Consider the following 13,997-nt stretch of genomic DNA (forward strand, 5'->3'; position numbering starts at 1 on the left):
TCAGAAAGCGGGAATCAGCGCAAGAGCGGCTCGCAGCGATTTTATTCAACAGGCAATGGAAGCGCAAACGTCTGTTTGATGATCCTACTCTGAGGTGCAGATCCGCCCACTTCTCATCTGGGTGTCTAGAAACAAACGAGGACGAGGCGAATGGAGGCGAGAAGAAGCGTGACGAGTCGAGTCGCGCTGAGTAGGTACTAGTATAAGAGCGCCATATGTTCCTCCTCAGAGGGACTTCCCATGAAGCAAATGGGCTATCTGAATGAATTCATCATGATAGCAGTGAGTGGAAATCTAAAATCAAAGGAACATATCAAACTTCTTGGGCAGTGAAAACAATGATCACCTTCTTCTGAACGGTTAATCATCTTTTCTTTCAGTGTCACATTCATAAACCTATGATGCACTTATGGCATTTTTCCACTAGCACCTACTCGGCCCGACTCATCTCATCTCAGCTCGGCCTGGTTTCTTTTCCATAACAATTCAGACACCTGTAGCAGAAGTAGGAGGTTGGAGTGAAGCTGCTGTGACGTATTTGATTGTGTGATCTAAACGGAGAAGACAACAACACTAAAGATGTAGAACCTGGAGGAGATGATAGATGTGCTGCTGGGTCTGTGGCTTGTGTTTGATACTAAGTTAAAAAATGAGAGTGAAAGCTTCAAGTAGCGACGCTTTTTAATTTTTTTTGTTCGTCTCGGTGCTGCTGAAAAGTCAGCTGGAGCCACGAGCAGCTATGAAGAGACAGAGCTCCACCTTTCAGATATGGACGTCCATATTTCAGGTTCACTTTGGTATTCATGGTGTGTGGAGGAGCCCCACCTCTGAAAGAGATTCTGATGGCAGCCAAAGGTGTTGTTGTTTTCATCCTGGATATCATAGATACTGTGGAAAAAACAAACGCCATGGATATCAAAGTATTTAAAACTGGTTTTTAGTTCTTATTTGTAAATTAGGCTTCAGAGTGAACCAAGATCTGATATGAACCATTCACTGTGCTGAGAGGAAGTAAGAGCAGGCCAGGTAACGGTGGTTAGTTTGCTTCCTCTTTCTGCAGAGATGTCATGTTTTATCATTGCAGCCTGAATAAAATGTTGTTCATCAATTTGTTGGTTCTGTGTAATCGCCACCACAGAAAGCTCCAATCATTTACTAATATGTGGGTGATATAAAAGCACACACGATCCGAATGTGACAATTATTTGAAATCATTTAATCAACATCATTACTTTTGTACTCTACCTGAAAAGTCTTGAATGTTGAAATGAAACCGGCAGGAACCTTGGTGAACATGAGCCATCTCCTTCTCTGTCTATTTACCTACTTGCAGCCAAAACAAACACAGACTGGTCCAAATGACCCAGACTCCAAACAGGGCCATTCCTGCTCATGGAGATGAGCTGCTGGTTCATCATCCACCCGGTCTGAGACATGTCCAGAACAAACATGGTCTGACCAGCTTTGCTTACACCTGCAGAGATCATTACTGAAATCTGACGGCTCTGGATCTCCACCCAGCCGCTTCTCACACATCAGTAATGCCAGCAAGATCAACATAGACCGGATTAGAGGAGACCAGATAAGAAGTGTCGCTAACAGGAGAGAAGACACCAGTAGAAAACAGACCAGAAGCAGAACATCAAACAGACAAGTCAATTCAATTCAATTCAATTTTATTTGTATAGCGTCTAATACAACAGATGTTGTCTCCAGACGCTTTCCAAAGACCCAGAACATGAACCCCCGAGCAATTATTACATAAACAATGGCAGGTAAAAACTCCCCTAGTGGGAGAAAAGCCTTAAACCAAACAGTGGGAAGAAAAACTCCCCTTTAGGAGGAAGAAACCTGGACCAGGACCTGGATCATAAGGGGGGACCCTCCTGCTGAAGGCCAGACTAGGGGGTCGGGGACATCAGCAGCACAGCATGCAGGTGGAAGCAGCAACGGGATGACCGGGGGTGGGTGGTGAGGGGGACCGCAGGCAGGCGGAAACAGCAACGGGATGACCAGGGATGGGGAGGGGGACCGGGACCGCAGGCCAGCAGCAGCTCCCGAAGCTCCGGCCTGCAAACATGCACAAAAGAGAAAAAAGGGGGGCCAGCACAAGAAACTACAGGAACGATGGACAAAAATGATAGCTATGAGATATTTATAATAAATAAAAATGGAAATGGAGAAGAGAGGAAGGGAAGAGGAGAGGAGAAGAAGGGTGAGAGGCACCGCCCAGTAGATCATGTCGGTCCCCCCTGCAGCATAGGCCTATAGCAGCATATCTACCACCAAGCTATATTTGAGACTAACTATTATAGTCTTGTTCTATAGCTGCAGCTATGACTACTGACTCTAACACACTAAAGTTTACACTACCTAGAGATTTACCAACACCAGCTAGAGGTTTACTAAACACTAACTATAGGCTTTACTAAACAGAAAGGTTTTAAGTTTGGTTTTAAAGGTGGAGGTGGTGTCAGCCTCCTTAACCCAGATTGGAAGTTGGTTCCATAGTAATGGTTCCTGGGAGCAGAAGACCGTCCTCCAAATCTACATTTAGATACTCTAGGAACTACGAGTAAACCTGCAACCTGGGAGCGGAGAGCTCTGCCAGGAACATAAGGCACTATCAGGTCTTGCAAATAATGGGGAGCTAAGCCGTTTTGGGCTTTATACGCAAGTAATAAGATTTTTAATTGGATTCTGAGTTTTACAGGTAGCCAGTGGAGCGACGCTAACACTGGAGAGACGTGGTCTCTCCTGCTGATTCCTGTCAGTACTCGTGCTGCTGCAATTTGGATCAGCTGGAGCCTATTCAGCAAATTACTTGGACATCCTGCTAATAACACATTACAGTAATCTAGTCTAGAAGATACAAACGCATGAACTAGTTTTTCTGCAACACTCTGGGAGAGAATTTTCCTAATCTTTGAAAAATGTGCGAGTGTTGAAATAAAGACAGAAATTTACCAGATATAGTATTATTTTACCAGAAAACAAGTTTGGACAAAAAAGTCAGGAGAGATCAGAGCGTGCAACGGCAACAGACCGCAAACACCAGAAAGTGACGTGATGCGTGGCGCGATTGATGAAGACCTCGGAAAAAAAGATGAAACCTGTATTGTTGAAGAACCGAGGAAATTAGACGAAACATGAATAGATGACCAACAGGAACCAGAAAAAAGACAAGAAACCAGGATTGACGAAGAATCTGAAAATAAAAAATGAAACCTGGATTCAACAACTGGTTTGACGACAAACCAAAACTGAAAAAAAAAAGATGAAAGTGGTTCGATGAAGAATCCGGAAAAAAAACATGAAACCTTGGTCCAACACCTGAATTGACTACAAACTGGAAAGATGAGATAAAACCAGGATTCGACACCAGGATTGATGACAGACTGGAACTGGAAAAAAAATATGAAGAGTAAATTAATGAAGAATCTTGAATTCAAAATGAAGCCTGGATTCAACTGCTGCCTGGATTTAGAAAAGTGGAAATGAATAATGAGATGACACCTGGGAAACTGGAAAAATAATATAAAACCTGCATTGATGGAGAAGTGAATAAACAAAAAGAAACCTGGATTCAATACCTGGATTGATGACAAAACAGAATTTGAAAGATAAGATAAAACGTGGATTGACGAAACTTGGAAAAATTAGACAAAACCTAGGTTTGATACCTGGAATGAAAACAAACAGGAACTGGACAAAAGAGAAGTAAGAGGGTTGAAGAAGAACTTGAACTATGACATCAGACCTGGAATGAAAAAGAACCTCAAACAAAGGGATAAAAACTGGATTGATGACAAACCTGAACTGGAAAAATAAGACAACACCTGTATTGACGAAGACCTCGGAAAAAAAGATGAAACCTGTATTGTTGAAGAACCGAGGAAATTAAACGAAACCTGAATAGATGGGCAACAGGAACCAGAAAAAATACAAGAAACCAGGATTGACGAAGAATCTGAAAATAAAAAATGAAACCTGGATTCAACAACTGGTTTGACGACAAACCGAAACTAAAAAAAAAAGATGAAAGTGGATCGATGAAGAATCCGAAAAAGAAAAGAAACCTTGGTCCAACACCTGAATTGACTACAAACTGGAAAGAAGAGATAGAACCAGGATTCAACACCAGGATTGATGACAGACTGGAACTGGAAAAAAAATATGAAGAGTAAATTGAGGAAGAATCTGAAAATCAAAATGAAGCCTGGATTCAACTGCTGCCTGGATTAAGAAAAGTGGAAATGAATATTGAGATGACACCTGGAAAACTGGAAAAATAATATAAAACCTGCATTGATGGAGAAGTGAATAAACAAGAAGAAACCTGGATTCAATACCTGGATTGATGACGAAACAGAATTTGAAAGATAATATAAAACGTGGATTGACGAAGAAACTGAAAATAAGAAAAAAAAACCTAGATGTGAGGCCTGGAAAACTTAATTGAAAAATAATTAGAAAATCAAAACGAAACATACATTGACCAGAAACTGGAAAAATTTGATGAAATATTGATTGACGAAGAACTGGGAAAATGAAAAGAAACATGGATTAACGAAGATATGGAAAAAAAGACAACACCTGTATTGACTACAAACTGGAAAGAAGAGATAAAACCAGGATTCAACACCAGGATTGATGACAGACTGGAACTGGAAAAAAAATATGAAGAGTAAATTGATGAAGAATCTGAAAATCAAAATGAAACCTGGATTCAACTGCTGCCTGGATTAAGAAAAGTGGAAATGAATAATGAGATGACACCTGGATTGATGACAAAACAGAATTTGAATGATAAGATAAAACGTGGATTGACGAAACTTGGAAAAATTAGACAAAACCTAGGTTTGATACCTGGAGTGAAAACAAACAGGAACTGGTCAAAAGAGAGGCAAGAGGGATTGAAGAAGAACTTGAACTATGACATCAAACCTGGAATGAAAAAGAACCTCAACAAAGGGATAAAAACTGGATTGATGACAAACCTGAACTGGAAAAATAAGATGAATGGTACATTGAAGAGGAATCTGAAAATCAGAATAAAACCTGGATCCAAGTCCAGGATTAAACAAACTGGAAAAATTACACAGAACCTTGGATCGACACCTAAATTGACGACGAACCATGGACACATGGACTGACGAGTGTGTCTTCAACCTTTGTTTGGAAGTTTGTTCCAGACATCTGGAGCAAAGAAGCTGAATGCAGGTTCTACATGTCTGGTTTCTGATTCTGGGAACTGAAAAAAACAACAAAAATACATGACACGTGAATTGACGAACAACTGCAAAAACATGAAGAAACCTGGATTGATGAAGAACTGGAAAAATTTGACAAAAACTGGATTGATGAATAACTGGAAAAAGGAGATAAAACCTGGATTCGACACCAGGAAAAAGAACCAGATGAATGAGACCAAACCTGGATTGATCTATACCAGAGAAAAATAAGCACACGTGGATTGATGAAGAAACTGCAAGCAAAGACAAACACAGAAAAACAAAAATAACCTGGATTGACCAAAAACTGGGAAAACATGAAGAGCCTGGATTCAATACTTGGATTGATAACAAACTGGAACTGGAAAAATAAGAAGTAAAATGGATTGACAAGGAGTCTGAAAATCAAAATGAAACCTGTATTCCAAACCTGGATTGATGAAAGACCGGAAGAATGAGACGAAATGTGGAATGACGAAGAACCAGAAGTACAAGAAGAAACCTGGATTTACAAAGAACCAGTGTCTTCTCGTTCTTCCAGTTCTTTGTCGATCCAGGAGACGAAACCTGGATGTGAGGCCTGGAAACCTTAATTGACAAATAATTGGAAAATCAAAACAAACACTACATTGACCAGAAACTGGAAAGATTTGATTAAATAAGAACTGGGAAAATGAAAAGAAACATGGATTAACAAAGATCCGGAAAAATAAAACAACACCTGTATTGACAAAGAGCTCAGAAAAAAAGATGAAACCTGTATTGTTGAAGAACCGAGGAAATTAGATGAAACCTGAATAGATGAGCAACAGGAACCAGAAAAAAGACAAGAAACCGGGATTGACGGAGAATCTGAAAGTAAAAAATTAAACCTGGATTCAACAACTGGTTTGACGACAAACCGAAACTGGAAAGAAAAGATGAAAGTGGATCGACGAAGAATCCGACAAAAAAACACGAAACCTTGGTCCAACACCTGAATTGACTACAAACTGGAAAGATGAGATAAAACCAGGATTCGACACCAGTATTGATGACAAACTGGAACTGGAAAAATAAGGAGTAAAATGGATTGATGATGAATCTGAAAATCAAAATGAAACCTGTATTTCAAACCTGGATTGATGAAAGACCGGAAGAATGAGACGAAATGTGGAATGAAGAAGAACCAGAAGAACAAGAAGAAACCTGGATTTACAAAGAACCAGTGTCTTCTCGTTCTTCCAGTTCTTTGTCGATCAGGAGACGAAACCTGGATGTGAGGCCTGGAAACCTTAATTGACAAATAATTGGAAAATCAAAACGAAACCTGCATTGACCGGAAACTGGGAAAAATTAGATGTAATAAGAACTTGGAAAATGAAAAGAAACATGGATTAACGAAGATCTGGAAAAATAAGACAACGCCTGTATTGACGAATACCTCGGAAAAAAAGATGAAACCTGTATTGTTGAAGAACCGAGGAAATTAGACGAAACATGAATAGATGAGCAACAGGAACCAGAAAAAAAGACAAGAAACCGGGATTGACGAAGAATCTGAAAATAAAAAAGGAAACCAAACCAAAACTGGAAAGAATAGATTAAAGTGGATCGACGAAGAACCTTGGTCCAACACCTGAATTGTCTACAAACTGGAAAGATGAGATAAAACCAGGATTCGACACCAGGATTGATGACAAACTGGAACTGGAAGATTAAATTGATGAAGAATCTGAAAATCATAATAAAGCCTGGATTCAACTGCTGCCTGGATTTAGAAAAGTGGAAATGAATAATGAGATGACACCTGGGAAACTGGAAAAATAATATAAAACCTGGATTGATGGAGAAGCGAATAAACAAGACGAAACCTGGATTCAATACCTGGATTGATGACTACACAGAAATTGAAAGATAAGATAAAACATGGATTGACGAAGAAACTGAAAATAAGAAAAAAAACCTGGATGTGAGGCCTGGACACCTTAATCGACAATTAATTGGAAAATCATAACGAAGCATACATTGACCAGTAACTGGAAAAATTTGATGAAATATTGACTGACGAAGAACTGGGAAAATGAAAAGAAACATGGATTAATGAAGATCTGGAAAAAAAACACAAAACCTGAATTGACTACAAACTGGAAAGATGAGATAAAACCAGGATTCGACACCAGGATTGATGACAAACTGGAACTGGAAAAAAAAATATGAAGAGTAAATTGATGAAGAATCTGAAAATCAAAATGAAAGCTGGATTCAACTGCTGCCTGGATTAAGAAAAGTGGAAATGAATAATGAGATGACACCTGGATTGATGAAAACTGGAAAAATAATATAAAACCTGGATTGATGGAGAAACGAAAAAATGAGACAAAAACTGGATTCAATACCTGGATTGATGATAAAACAGAAGTGGAAAGATAAGATAAAACATGGACTGACGAAACTTTGAAAAATTAGGCAAAACCCAGGTTTGATACCTGGAACGAAAACAAACAGGATAAAAATTGGATTGATGAGAAACAAGAACTGGAAAAAGAAGATGAATGGTACATTGAAGAGGAATCTGAAAATCAAAATAGAACCTGGATCCAAGACTGGGATTAAAAAAACTGGAAAAAATACACAGAACCTTGGATCGACGCCCAAATTGATGAAGAACCATGGACACATGGACTGACGACAAACCGGAACCTGAAAAGCGACAAGAAACACGGATTGACAAAGAATCGGAAAATCTAAACAAAACATGGATTGAAATTATAAGAAACTGGAATTATAAATGAGTTTTTGTCGATCCAGGAGATTAAACCTGGATGTAGGGTCTGAAATTAGATGAGTCCTGGTGGGACACCAAACTGGAAAAATGGGATGAGGCCTGGTTGGACGAAAAATTGAAAATGAGATGAAACCTGATTTGACACAAAGTCGGTGAAATTAAACGAAGCGTCTATTGATGATGAAGTGGAAAAATGAGATGAGGCCTGGGTTGACGCTAAATCGGTGCAATGAGATGAAACCTGGGTTGACGCAAAATATGCAAAATGAAACGAAGTGTCGATTGATGATGAAGTGGAAAAATGAGATGAAACCTGGATGGACGACAAAATGGAAAAATGAGATGAAACTTGGGTTGAAGCAAAATCAGCGAAATGAAATAATGTGTTGATTGATGGTGAAGTGTAAAAATGAGAAGAGGTCTGGTTGGACATCAAACTGAAAAAATGGGATGAGGGCTGGTTGGACGACAAAATGGAAAAATGAAATGACACCGTGGTTGACGCAAAATCTGCAAAATTGAACGAAGCGTCGATTGATGATGAAGTGGAAAAATGACATGAGGCCTGGATGGACAAAAAATGAAAAATGAGATGAAACCGTGGTTGACGCAAAATCTGCGAAATTGAACGAAGCGTTGAATTATGATGAAGTGGAAAAATGAGATGAGGACTGGATGGACGACAAAATGGAAAAATGAGATGAAACCTGGGTTGACGCAAAATCGGCGAAATGAAAAAAAGTGTCGATTGATGGTGAAGTGTAAAAATGAGATGAGGTCTGGTTGGACATCAAACTGGAAAAATGGGATGAGGGCTGGCTGGACGATAAAATGGAAAAATGAGATGAAACCTGGATGGACGACAAAATGGAAAAATGAGATGAAACCTGGGTTGACGCATCTGGTTGGACATCAAACTGGAAAAATGAGATGAGGGCTTGTTGGACGACAAAATGGAAAAATGAGATGAAACCTAGACTGACGACAAAATGGAAAAATTAGATGAAACCTGGGTTGACGCAAAATCGGCGAAATGAAACAAAGCGTCGATTGATGATGAAATGGAAAAATGAGATGAAACCTGGGTTGACGCATCTGGTTGGACATCAAACTGGAAAAATGAGATGAGGGCTTGTTGGACGACAAAATGGAAAAATGAGATGAAACCTAGACTGACGACAAAATGGAAAAATTAGATGAAACCTGGGTTGACGCAAAATCAGTGAAATGAAACAAAGTGTCGATTGATGGTGAAGTGTAAAAATGAGATGAGGTCTGGTTGGATATCAAACTGGAAAAATGGGATGAGGCCTGGATGGACAATAAAATGGAAAAATGAGATGAGGTCTGGCTGGACGATAAAATGGAAAAATGAGATGAAACCTGGATGGACGACAAAATGGAAAAATGAGATGAAACCTGGGTTGAAGCAAAATCGGCGAAATGAGATGAAACCTGGGTTGACGCAAAATCGGTGAAATGAGATGAAACCTGGGTTGACGCAAAATCAGTGAAATGAAACCAAGTGTCGATTGATGGTGAAGTGTAAAAATGAGATGAGGTCTGGTTGGACATCAAACTGGAAAAATGGGATGAGGCCTGGATGGACAATAAAATGGAAAAATGAGATGAGGTCTGGTTGGACACCAAACTGGAAAAATGGGATGAGGCCTGGATGGACGACAAAATGGAAAAATGAGATGAAACCTGGGTTGAAGCAAAGTCGGCGAAATGAGATGAAACCTGGGTTGAAACAAAATCCGCAAATTGAGATGAAACCTGGGTTGACGCAAAATTGGTGAAATGAGATGAAACCTGGATGGACGACAAAATGGAAAAATGAGATGAAACCTGGGTTGACGCAAAATCGGCGAAATGAGACAAAGCGTTGATTGATGGTGAAGTGTAAAAATGGGAAGAAGTCTGGTTGGACATCAAACTGGAAAAATGGGATGAGGCCTGGATGGACGACAAAATGGAAAAATGAGATGAAACCTGGGTTGAAGCAAAATCCGTGAAATTGAACGAAGCGTCGATTGATGATGAAGTAGAAAAATGAGATGAGGCCTGGGTTGACGCAAAACGGCGAAATGAAAAATAGTGGTGATTGATGGTGAAGTGTAAAAATGAGATGAGGTCTGGTTGGACATCAATTTGGAAAAATGGGATGAGGGCTGGCTGGACGATAAAATTGAAAAATGAGAAGAAACCTGGATGGACGCAAAATCGGCGAAATGAAACAAAGTGTTGATTGATGGTGAAGTGGAAAAATGAGATGAGGTCTGGTTGGACATCAAAGTGTAAAAATGGGATGAGGGCTGGTTGGATGATAAAATGGAAAAATGAGATGAAACCTGGGTTGACGCAAAATTAGCGAAATGAAACAAAGCGTCGATGGATGGTCAAGTATAAAAATGAGATGAGGTCTGGTTGGACATCAAACTGGAAAAATGGGATGAGGCCTGGATGGACGACAAAATTGAAAAATGAGATGAAACCTGGGTTGACGCAAAATCGGCGAAATGAAACAAAGTGTTGATTGATGGTGAAGTGGAAAAATGAGATGAGGTCTGGTTGGACATCAAAGTGTAAAAATGGGATGAGGGCTGGTTGGATGATAAAATGGAAAAATGAGATGAAACCTGGGTTGAAGCAAAATCTGTGAAATGAGATGAAACCTGGGTTGACGCAAAATCGGTGAAATGAGATGAAAAATGAGATGAGGCCTGGTTGGAAGACAAAATGGAAAAATGAGATGAGGTCTGGTTGGACATAAAATGGAAAAATGAGATGAAACCTGGGTTGAAGCAAAATCTGCAAAATGAGATGAAACCTGGGTTGACGCAAAATCGGTGAAATAAGATGAAAAATGAGATGAGGCCTGGTTGGACGACAAAATGGATAAATAAGATGAAACCTGGGTTGAAGCAAAATCCGTGAAATTGAACGAAGCGTCGATTGATGATGAAGTAGAAAAATGAGATGAGGCCTGGGTTGACGCAAAACGGCGAAATGAAAAATAGTGGTGATTGATGGTGAAGTGTAAAAATGAGATGAGGTCTGGTTGGACATCAATTTGGAAAAATGGGATGAGGGCTGGCTGGACGATAAAATTGAAAAATGAGAAGAAACCTGGATGGACGCAAAATCGGCGAAATGAAACAAAGTGTTGATTGATGGTGAAGTGGAAAAATGAGATGAGGTCTGGTTGGACATCAAACTGTAAAAATGGGATGAGGGCTGGTTGGATGATAAAATGGAAAAATGAGATGAAACCTGGGTTGACGCAAAATTAGCGAAATGAAACAAAGCGTCGATGGATGGTCAAGTAAAAAAATGAGATGAGGTCTGGTTGGACATCAAACTGGAAAAATGGGATGAGGCCTGGATGGACGACAAAATTGAAAAATGAGATGAAACCTGGGTTGACGCAAAATCGGCGAAATGAAACAAAGTGTTGATTGATGGTGAAGTGGAAAAATGAGATGAGGTCTGGTTGGACATCAAAGTGTAAAAATGGGATGAGGGCTGGTTGGATGATAAAATGGAAAAATGAGATGAAACCTGGGTTGAAGCAAAATCTGTGAAATGAGATGAAACCTGGGTTGACGCAAAATCGGTGAAATGAGATGAAAAATGAGATGAGGCCTGGTTGGAAGACAAAATGGAAAAATGAGATGAGGTCTGGTTGGACATAAAATGGAAAAATGAGATGAAACCTGGGTTGAAGCAAAATCTGCAAAATGAGATGAAACCTGGGTTGACGCAAAATCGGTGAAATAAGATGAAAAATGAGATGAGGCCTGGTTGGACGACAAAATGGATAAATAAGATGAAACCTGGGTTGAAGCAAAATCCGCGAAATTGAACAAAGCGTCGAATGATGGTGAAATGGAAAAATGAGATGAGGTCTGGTTGGACATCAAACTGTAAAAATGGGATGAGGTCTGGTTGGATGATAAAATGGAAAAATGAGATGAAACCTGGATGGACAAAAAATGTCAAATTGAGACGAGGCCTGGAAGGACGGCAAAATGGAAAAATGAGATGAAACCTGGGTTGAAGCAAAATCTGCGAAATGAGATGAAACCTGGGTTGACGCAAAATCGGTGAAATTAGATGAAACCTGGGTTGAAGCAAAATCGGCGAAATGAGATGAAACCTGGGTTGACGCAAAATCGGCGAAATGAAACAAAGCGTCGATGGATGGTCAAGTATAAAAATTAGATGAGGTCTGGTTGGACATCAAACTGGAAAAATGGGATGAGGCCTGGATGGACGAAAAAATTGAAAAATGAGATGAAACCTGGGTTGACGCAAAATTGGCGAAATGAAACAAAGTGTTGATTGATAGTGAAATGGAAAAATGAGATGAGGTCTGGTTGGACATCAAACTGTAAAAATGGGATGAGGGCTGGTTGGACATCAAACTGGAAAAATAAGATGAAACCTGGGTTGAAGCAAAATCCGCGAAATTGAACAAAGCGTCGAATGATGGTGAAATGGAAAAATGAGATGAGGTCTGGTTGGACATCAAACTGTAAAAATGGGATGAGGTCTGGTTGGACATCAAACTGGAAAAATGGGATGAGGGCTGGTTGGATGATAAAATGGAAAAATGAGATGAAACCTGGAAGGACGACAAAATGGAAAAATGAGATGAAACCTGGGTTGAAGCAAAATCTGCGAAATTAGATGAAACCTGGGTTGACGCAAAATCGGTGAAGTGAGATGAAACCTGAATGGACGACAAAATGGAAAAATGAGATGAAACCGTGGTTGACGCAAAATCCGTGAAATTGAACGAAGCGTCGATTGATGATGAAGTAGAAAAATGAGATGAGGCCCGGATGGACGACAAAATGGAAAAATGAGATGAAACCTGGGTTGACGCAAAACGGCGAAATGAAAAATAGTGGTGATTGATGGTGAAGTGGAAAAATGAGATGAGGTCTGGTTGGACATCAAACTGGAAAAATGGGATGAGGGCTGGCTGGACGATAAAATTGAAAAATGAGAAGAAACCTGGATGGACGCAAAATCGGTGAAATGAGATGAAACCTGGGTTGAAGCAAAATCGGTGAAATTAGATGAAACCTGGGTTGAAGCAAAATTAGCGAAATGAAACAAAGCGTCGATGGATGGTCAAGTATAAAAATGAGATGAGGTCTGGTTGGACATCAAACTGGAAAAATGGGATGAGGCCTGGATGGACGACAAAATTGAAAAATGAGATGAAACCTGGGTTGACGCAAAATCGGCGAAATGAAACAAAGTGTTGATTGATGGTGAAGTGGAAAAATGAGATGAGGTCTGGTTGGACATCAAAGTGTAAAAATGGGATGAGGGCTGGTTGGATGATAAAATGGAAAAATGAGATGAAACCTGTAAGGACGACAAAATGGAAAAATGAGATGAAACCTGGGTTGAAGCAAAATCTGTGAAATGAGATGAAACCTGGGTTGACGCAAAATCGGTGAAATGAGATGAAAAATGAGATGAGGCCTGGTTGGACAAAAAATGGAAAAAATGAGATGAAACCGTGGTTGAAGCAAAATCCGCGAAATTGAACGAAGCGTCGAATGATGATGAAGTGGAAAAATGACATGAGGCCTGGATGGACATCAAAGTGTAAAAATGAGATTAAACCTGGGTTGACGCAAAATCGGTGAAATGAGATGAAACCTGGGTAGAAGCAAAATCCGCGAAATTGAACGAAGTGTCGATTGATGATGAAGTGGAAAAATGAGATGAAACCTCGGTTGACGCAAATTCGGTGCAATGAGATGAAACCTGGGTTGACGCAAAATATGCGAAATGAAACAAAGCGTTGATTGATGATGAAGTGGAAAAATGACATGAAACCTGGATGTACGACAAAATGGAAAAATTAGATAAAACCTGGGTTGAAGCAAAATCCGCGAAATTGAACGAAGCGTCGATTGATGATGAAGTGGAAAAATGACATGAGGCCTGGATGGACGACAAAATGGAAA

The sequence above is a fragment of the Cololabis saira genome, chromosome 9 (assembly GCF_033807715.1).
Source record: "Cololabis saira isolate AMF1-May2022 chromosome 9, fColSai1.1, whole genome shotgun sequence".
Taxonomy (NCBI): domain Eukaryota; kingdom Metazoa; phylum Chordata; class Actinopteri; order Beloniformes; family Belonidae; genus Cololabis; species Cololabis saira.